Below are 9,534 nucleotides of genomic sequence, written 5' to 3' on the forward strand. Positions count from 1 at the left end.
CGCTGCTAGGCATTCTGACTGAGTGCGCATGGCATAAACTACACCGCTCAAAAAACGTACCTATCGCTTGCTAGTAAAAAAAAACGCTCTTTCTTTTTCGACTACTTTACCAAATATTCTACGAAATAACTCTAGACAATTCTGGAATATTATAAATCCAAAGCGTTCGCAATAATTTGCACTGTGTGACGAGCAAAATAAACCTGTTTCTTATCATGAAACCGCCAAAGTACTTAATCATGCATTTTCTTCCGCGTTTACTAATGAACCCAAAGGTGAACTTCCTGAATTACCATATTCAAATTACCATGCCATGCCCGCAATCACCTTTAGTTCTGATGGCATCAGGGAACGTATTGATTCCTTGAAGGTGTCATCTTCACCTGGCATCGATGGTATTATTTCCAAAGCCTTAAAACATACTAAATATATAACTAGCGAGATCTTATGTCATACTTTTCAGCAGTCTTTGTCATCATGAGGAGTGCCGGATGACTGGAAAGTGGGTAAAGTTATATCAGTCCCAAAACAAATGTCCTTCAGCATTATGTAGTAGTTACCGCCCAATTTCTCTGAACAGCGTCTGTTCGAAATTACTAGAAAATGTACTTTACTCTCACATTGCTACATTCCTAACGTCTGTCAATTTCTTCCACCCTAACCAACGTGGTTTCCACGAAGGTCTATCTAGTGATAGCCAATTAACTCTATCTATAAATGACAAGCTCTAACCTTCATCAAAATATCCCAGTTGATGCCCTCCTTTAAAATTTTGAAAAGGCGTTTGACAAAGTTCTGCATCAACGGCTTCTCCTAAAACTTTCTCGCTTACACCTTAATCCTCCTGTTTTAGACTGGATACGTAATTTCTTAACTAACAGACAACAGTTTGTGTATGCTAACAACCACTCCTCCTCTAAAAGCCCCGTTCTTTCCGGAGTGCCCCAAGGCACAGTCCTTGGGCCTCTTCTCTTCCTTATACATATTAATGATTTACCCGCTAAACTTTCTTCTAACATTCGCCTTTTTGCTGACGATTGTGTCATATATCGCCCAATCTTTAATAGTACCGACAATGGCACATTGCAAGATCATCTTGATAAAGTTACCACTAGGAGAAACTAGTGGCTAATGTCAATGAACACTACGAAGACTTTACTAGTACCTTTTCACCGCCGGAAGCATCACCATAATCCGAAATAAGTTCTCTGCAACTCGGAAATATCATTTGTGGAATCATGCAAGTACCTAGGCGTTATACTTTCAAGTAACCTTTCCTGGTCTTTTCATATTACGAACATCACTAACGAAGTCAATCGCACGCTTGGCTATTTCCGCCGCAACTTGCACTTCGTACCCCAATCCTTAAAAATGCTAACTTATCTAACTTTCGTCAGACCTAAGATAGAATACGCATGCTCTCTTTGGGACCCACACCAAGCAGCCCTTTCAGAAAACACTCTAAAAGCAGTTCAAAATCGTGCAGCTCGTTTTATTGATTCTACCACACTAGCTTGCCTCAGCTAAAATTAACAGCAGGAATTTCCCATCTAGATTTAAGGCGTCATGTTTTTTTACAGACTGTGTCTTTACCACAAATTTTATCATTCTGCTCCTAGTACTTAAGCCATCATTACAGTGCACCGTCAATCTTGCCGATTACGTCACGAAGAAATCTGTGTACCCTCCGCCTGCCCGAACCATGCACTGTGCACCATAATTCATTTTTTGTGAAGACTGTCCGGGACAGGAATGACCTTACCGCCGACGCCGTGCACCATTGCAATCCACATCATTTCAAGGCTGCCATATTGAATCCACATTTCACTGAAGTGATCACCCATCCCTCATGTAATGCCCCACACCGGGGCCTTTGAGGTGATAAATAAATAAATAAATAAATAAATAAATAAATAAATAAATAAATAAATAAATAAATAAATAATTGGAAATGAAAGTGGGCGGGAAATCAACTGGACTCAGATGGGATACCAACTCACGTCTTCCCATTACGCGTGCGATGCCCTCACCAATTGAGTTACGACCGCGCCATTTTCCCATCCACTTTCTGGTGAACTTATGTCTGTCTACAAGAACTTACCCGAACGTGTTAGCCAGCGTCACCACTCACGGCCATGGCAGTGGTTGTCGAGCATCCAGGTGTAACGTAGTACATGAACTTTCTCGGGGTGAAAGCAACTTCTCAGTAAACCCTCACATAGTGCCTGAAGGCATTAAATCTGTAGGATTCGAGAACCTAGCTATGTAGTGAGTGGGAAGAAAGGAAACCGAGGGAGGCCAGATGTTTACAAGTCAAATAAGAAGCCAACAGACACTGATACGAAGGACAGCTTAGGGGAAATTTATAATACAGGGTGCACCAGGTAACGTCAGCCTATAGCTCTTAAAAATAAAATGTAGAATGTACAAGGACGCAACCAATGGTAATCTGTCAGCAGTGACGCACCGCACCAGGAGGATTCTTTCCTTGGTTGAACTATAGATAATTAAATTAGATTAATTAGCGAACATTATAATTACTGGATTGAGGGCCCGAATTTTGTGCTTGCGCAACAGAAATCTTTACAGCGAAACGTATGCGGGGAGCGGTACGTGCTTGGCATTGTTATCAGGACCGCAATTATCATCAATTATGCGCGTTGGATGCTTGTTTTGTGCTTGTTATTTAATGAAATGAATGCCGTGCTGTATGTTTTACGCGTGATATACCAAAGAATGTGTGCACTTCTCGCTTCAATCGCTGAAGTTTTTTTTTTTTTTTCGTGAAGACGTGCCGTGAGAATTCCTGACCAACTAGAGGCTATAACAGCTTCGCTATAAAATTCCATCTTCTGACCGACTGTAAACGCGCTTTGCACCCACGGATTTAAAATAAGGATGCGTATACCTTCGTTGTTGTAGACACTCAAGGTAACATACGGGATGCCATCCCCGTCTATACCAAGGACCCAACAGTAGCAGAACAAGTAGCAATCGCCTTAGCCATCCGGGCTAATCGGTGGACACATATTTACAGTGACTCTAGAACAGCCATACGCAACTTTACCAACGGATATGTGTCACGGTTAGCAACAAAATTACTAGAGAAGGTCAACAGTGAGAGGAATGAAATCCGCTGGTTTCCTGCACATCTGGAGGTGGTGGACGGAGCTCGGGGAAACCTCAATGAGGTGGCAAATGAAGCAGCACGAGGACTTTCTAGCCGTGCTCTTCAAGACCGAGCAACTTGCACTTCAGCCGGGGAACACAGGGATCGATTATAAACATATAACGAAATCACGAAGCATTATTATTTAAACAGAAGGGAATACCCATTGCCACACGGTAAGCTTTGCAGAGCCCAAGCGGTCACATTACGTTTGCTACAGACAAGAACATACCCAAGTCCAGATTTTATTAACAGGATTTATCTGGAGAGGGAAAGTCAAACCAACTGTAATAAGTGCAATGGCATCATTACTCTTGACCACATGCTTTGGCAGTGCCCCGCGGTCTTCAGAGACTGTGACAAGGAACACGAATGGTGGCGGCAAATGCTACACAGTGAATCACTCTCTGACCAATTACGGGCACTCCAGAAGGCCCGCGATGTGGCTGAAGGGCTCGGCCTGACAGTCCCAACGTGGGAGCGGCCCGCGTCAACGTAGGGTTGACCTTCAGGACCCAATAAAGTTCTCCATACCATACCATACCCACGGATTTATTTTGAGTGTGCATAGAAGGCATCCCACTAGCGTCTGGCTTGGAGCCCGTGTCGTGGCCAACTCTGTATACGTGGCGTCCCATCGCGTCGGCTCAGGCCAAATAGTGTCGAAAACGCGCAGTCGCCCGTGTATTTGCGCTTTCAAAGAGCAGGAAATAAGGCCCGTGAAAGGGGGAATGCTTGGAAATCATTAGATGTCTTCGTTCTGTTGTAATGTTTGTGATGAATCAGATGTTTTATACGCCATATTTGTAAAAGCGAATTGCCTTTGTTCGTAATCTCGCCCATTCACCACTTACGCACGTTTCGCTTATGCACGCAGTTTTTCCATAAGCTTTAAGTAGCAGAGTGATCACAGGCTTATATTTTACGTTTCTCAGCTGGTGCCATCCGGTTGATCTTCGTATGGGAACTACTGTTGCATGCCATGGTGCCACGACAACGGAAGAACGCGAAAAAATGAAAGAATTTCGGAACGAACATTCTTATAGGGCAACATACACATTTCCGCGTTTCACAAGGCGTTTTGGGTTTATTTTAAGGAATTCCACGTTGCACAGGGGAAAGTTCCGATGAAGGCTTGTAAAGAGCACTTGCAATCGTATTTTACTAAATAAAGGAACAAATTGCGCGCCTAGACAGCATGCGGTTGGCCAGAAGAAGCCAATACAAATGTCATGCCGATCCGCGCGGCCAGAGCGTAACACGACTGGCCGCGTTCAAACAGCGCGCGCCCAAAACCAGAAATGAGGTTGTTATTCACATTAGCCGCTTGTGGCCCAAGGAAGCTTAAAAACCTACTTGTTGTGGTCCAACAGTCAATTCGGCCGCTGGGCTCTACGGGAGTGTCACCTTGGATGTCCGCTCTGTCTTTGACACATTTCGGGCTCTGAAAAACATTTCTGCCGCACTCTAGAAGCGAAAACATAGCCTTTAAGATCCACATTTAAAATCCAGAAGACGCAGAAGACGCCTCTTTATGGGGGCGTGGTGTTGTGTCCGAAACCGGACGTCTATGACGTGTTTCCGACTTTCAAAAACGCTTCCGCCGAACTCAACGAGCAAAAGCACAGCCTTTAAGATTTGCTCTAAAATTTCTGAGAACGCCGCTCTGTGAGGCGTTGATTTGCGTCTAAAGTAGTACATTCTACAGGTGTGTCCAAAATTCAACGTCTATGACATATTTTTGGCTCTGAAAAACGCTTCCACGCCACTCAACCAGCAAAAACAATGCCTCTAAGATTTGCGCTTACAATCCTGAGGAGTATGATGCGTGATTCGTGTCCAAGACCCATAGAGTTTCTATAAATGAAATTAGGTAAATAAATAAATAAATAATGTAATACGATGTAACTTTATCCCATAACTTGACGTCTATGACGTGTATTCGGTTCTTAATCGCTTCCGTCACACTTAACCAGGAAAAGCATAGCCTCTAAAACCCGCATTTAAAATCCAGAGGGCGCCACCCTATGAGCCGTGGATTTGGTTTGTTTCACGTATCTTTATGTGTCAGTCGTTTCCTAGCATCCTTTGCGGTAGGTCGTTACAACGTGTGTTGTGGCAGTGCTCTTTGTGAGGCTGAAGGCTGCTTCGAGTCAATCTGTTCTCATCGTTTTAACTATGAAGCGGTAAGAATTATATCGCTGCTTTTCATATTATGTCCGCTTTACCATTCCCATTCTGAAGTTTCTTTTTTGGGGTATTTGCCGTATTTAAGAGAAATTGTACTCGCTTAGTGATGATATTACACAGACCTGTTCCTAATTGTTTTGAAGGAATGTTATTACTGAATCTCTAAACCATGTAAATGTATCTGTACGTGCTATGTGGTGAGCTAGCGCTGATGTTGTTTTTACTCTTTTCAGTGTGCCTGTGGCTGTTCAGCGTGCCGGTATCAAGAGACCACGTGTGTACGTATGCAATCTGTCTTTGTAGTCGTTGCTAACCGCACGTGATGCTTGTTATCCCTGTCCTACTGTAAAGTGCGGAATACACTTCACTGATGCCATGCTTTCCTTTTTCTTTTTTTATAATTGTACAAAGTACCTTATAGTACCGTGGTTTTCTTGCAGGCGCCGGTCAGCACCGCGGCCACGTGATGGTAAGCATTGGCGCACGCTGTAATCATTTGTGCATCTGATGACTTACCTAGCTCACTGAGTTCTATGACGATAAGAATTGCTCTGACTGCACGTCTGACTTGTGCCTGTGCTGTTCATCTCGGTTACTTCTGACTACGAGCTTGTATGTTGCAGCACCAACTGAACCTGCCGGCGTGAGCTGATGAACGCTCCACTGTGGAGGTAAGTGCAAACCAATTTCGCCTTGCTGGCAGCCGCAATTGGACATTTTTTGTGCGAAATATTCTAAAACGGATTTGTGTAAAATTTGTGCATCTGATGACTTACCTAGCTCACCGAGTTCTTTGACGAAAAGAATTGCTCTGACTGCACATCTTGCTTGTGCCTACGCTGTTCATCTCTGTTACTTCTAACTACGAGTTCGTATGTTGCAGCACCAGATGAACCTGCCGGCGTAAGCTGAATGCTCTGCTTTGGAGGTAGGTGTAAAACCGATTTCGCCTCGGTATCAACTGCAATTCTTCGGCATTTGTTGTGCAATACCTTCTAAAACATATTTGTGTAAAATAGTGCATCTGATGACTTACCTAGCTCACTGAGTTCTATGACGACAAAAATTGCTCTGACTGCACATCTGGCTTGTGCCTGTGCTGTTTGTCTTGGTTACTTCTAACCATGAGTTTGTATGTTGCAGCACTGTCCATGGCGGCGGCAGCGGAACGCTCTGCTGTGGAGGTAGGTGTAACACCAATTTCACATGGCTGTCAACTGCAATTCCGAAGCTTTTCTTTTTTTGTGATCTAAGACAGGGTCGTGTAAGATAATGTCATTATTATTCACAGAAGATACTCATCTTAGGGCGTAAAGTTGCATTTCTATTCCATTTGTACTATTTGTGCCCTATAACATGTTAACATGGAGCAACATACAGACTGCATGCTTCTCCGCATTATCTATCCATTGTGTGCGGTAAGCGACCTCTACTAACACGTGCAAGGATTGCACAAGTGTTCCTAGTGAAAATCAATGGGAAATTGGCACACCTCAATTTCATAAAGCTCCTGCGCAAAAATATTACTTCAGGTTTTCTTATTCCCTCATTCCTCTTAACTCCTGCAATTTGATAATAGTAGTACATATTTCAAGCATGAAAAAACTGCCTTGATGTGTTGCTAGGTGATGTTAGCTGATCTGCAGCCCTGTTGTGCATTAGTGCCATGTGATAATTGCAATTCATACAGCACAAGAATGCAAGTTGCTTTTCTATAACGTTGTGTAACTGCAGTTGTGTTAAGTAACGAATTGTAGTTGACAATTTTTATTGCACCACTCTGATGAATTCTGTGACAAGCATATGTCTGAAATTATTTGCGGACACCATTTGAACTGAATGCAGGTTGCATTCAACGAATTGTACTTCGTGGAATTCGTACTCACTTTATTCTGCGATTCCAGGGGCAACAATCGGCACTCCTGCATGCAACAGGTGAGTATTGCAAGCACTTGCAGTCATTAATTCCTCGTGATGAACTTATAGTCTCGTTCGTATGAAAAACACTGATTCAATTAAATTTACTGATGCTTTGCTGACTTGGTGAGATATTGGTTTTGTGTGCCGTTTCAGTAATTGCACTTAGTTTTTCAGGACTAGAAAGTGGAACAAAAGACTGAACGTGAGCCCTGGCGGATGTAACATCGGTCCTTTCTCCAAGGTTTGTTTTTGTACCAGCTCAGTTATCTTGCTTGTTGTTGTGATGATTCAGTGTTCATACTTTTCATGGTGAAGTACATTGCCCTCTCTGATAACACAAGTTTTCTCATGGGTTTGAAAAGTTCACTGCTATTGTTAAACATTATCCTTTATTCCAGGTTTCCTCAAACTGCTCGTCCAGTCTAAAGCAATCGTTGAGAAGGTTGGTATGTTCTCCCTCAAGCCTCGTTACGTAGTTTGGCATTTGTCAGGATAACGTCAAACTATTCCAGTTTCCAAGGTTGGTTTGTGTACCAGCTCGGTTATCTTGCTTGTTGTGATGATTAAGTGTTCATACTTTTCATGGTGAAGTACATTGCCCTCTCTGATACACAAGTTTTCTCACGGGTTTGAAAAGTTCACTGCTATTGTTAAACATTATCCTTTATTCCAGGTTTCCTCGAACTGCCTGTCCAGTCTAATGCAATCGGTCAGAAGGTTGGTATGTTCTCCCTCAAGCCTTGTTATGTAGTTTGGTGTTTGTCAGGATAACGTCAAACTATTCCAGTTTGTTTTTATTCCAACTTGCCATTAGCCCTCTGTGGTATGTCAAAATGGCTCTAGCTCCACCCAAATGGGCTGGACCCGAGCCATTTTGACCTATCGTATTTGGAATAGACAGATTCAGTTTCACGTTATTCTGGCTTTCATCTGATGAAACATGGAATATGGCAACCCAATTCTGTACTGCTGGTGCTTATTTTTGTAGGTTTTTTACATTACCTTAGTAAATTTATTGTGATGAATTCAATATCGCCCCAGTCCTACTTTTCGTGAGGATTGATGTTTCTGATAGTTTGCAGTGTTGGTTTTATCTGATAAGCAACTGTACTGCTGGTGCTAATTGCTTCTTCATTCTTCTTAGGCTTTCTGCAGTGCTTCGTCTACCTTAGTGGGTGAGTGGATGTTTGTTTTAATTTGCTTTTTGTGCGGATTGATGTTTCTGATAGTTTGCAGTGTTGGTTTTATCTGATAAGCAGCTGTACTGCTGGTGCTAATTGCGTTTTCATTCTTCTAGGCTTTCTGCAGTGCATTGTCTACTCTAGTCGGTGAGTACATCTTTTAATTTGACTTTCGTTCTGATGAATTGCATATCACCCCAGCCCTACTTCTCGTGCGGGTCAATGACATTTAGCGTGGAGATGGTTTTAAATAAAGCAATTACACTGCTGGTGCTATAAATGCTTTTTGTAGGCCTTCTGCAGTGCCTCAGCTGCTCTAATGAGCGAGTGGATCTGTCCTAATTTTCTTTTCCCATATGCAGCTTAGTGTAAGCGGATCGTTCTTTTATTTTTTTTTTTTTTAACTTTTATACAAGTGTTGTCCAGGCATTGTATAGTGTGGCCGCCTGTATGTATTCATACTGAAAAGTGGGGCTGTGGCACCACCAGAGCTACATAAGTTCCACATAAGTTTAGCTTATGATTTTCAATTTAAAACAACTTTTATTAGGTCACCACCTGGAAGAACTTGAGCTTGCTAAGTAGCCAGTTCCACTGGGCCAGTCAGTGCTGTCACAAGCATGCCTGCTAGAATTCGAATTTTCGTTGTTCCTTATCATTGTGCAACTATAATCGATGTCCTATATAACTGACTGTCTTTGTTTTGTACTTTTCTTTAAGGTTGCTTGGTACTTCCCATGAAGACTGCAAAAATAGTTCTGGTCATTGTTCCTGCAAGTACCGTGGATGCAAGCCACTGCATCTTCACAAAACAGTTTTTGATGAAATAAAAAGTTTTCATTCAGACTGCTTCTTATTGCCACTCCTGCTTACAAACCACCAGGCAGCCACTAAGCGCAATAGACAAGCTGGGCATGTTTTTAAAGCTGTCTGTGCAGTGTATCTGTAGTGTAGGCTGCTGCATTTCTAGGTCCTAAGCACTGCCCCTACAGCACACTTGCCATTAGTAGCATGTTCGGCGAAAAAGCGTGGCATTAAATAATGTAGTCAAATAGTCCTTAAAAATTGCCTATT

At 42.6% G+C, this 9,534-nt stretch overlaps 1 long non-coding RNA gene across 6 annotated transcripts; it reads left to right on the forward strand.

Annotated features, from left to right (window-relative positions):
* Positions 1–5,224: 5,224 nt before the first annotated feature.
* Positions 5,225–9,304, forward strand: LOC126533961 (uncharacterized). 6 transcript variants are annotated; one of them, XR_011895806.1, is made up of 13 exons: positions 5,225–5,355; positions 5,593–5,637; positions 5,800–5,828; positions 5,983–6,030; positions 6,243–6,287; positions 6,503–6,543; positions 7,264–7,294; positions 7,454–7,520; positions 7,678–7,799; positions 7,953–8,000; positions 8,424–8,454; positions 8,577–8,607; positions 9,181–9,304. It is a non-coding gene; the product is annotated as an uncharacterized lncRNA (long non-coding RNA). The 6 variants fall into 6 exon arrangements; XR_011895803.1 differs by having other exon boundaries at positions 7,953–7,996; XR_011895802.1 differs by having other exon boundaries at positions 7,678–7,721.
* The last annotated feature ends 230 nt before the right edge of the window (positions 9,305–9,534 follow it).

This window comes from Dermacentor andersoni, chromosome 7, assembly GCF_023375885.2.
Source record: "Dermacentor andersoni chromosome 7, qqDerAnde1_hic_scaffold, whole genome shotgun sequence".
Classification (NCBI taxonomy): domain Eukaryota; kingdom Metazoa; phylum Arthropoda; class Arachnida; order Ixodida; family Ixodidae; genus Dermacentor; species Dermacentor andersoni.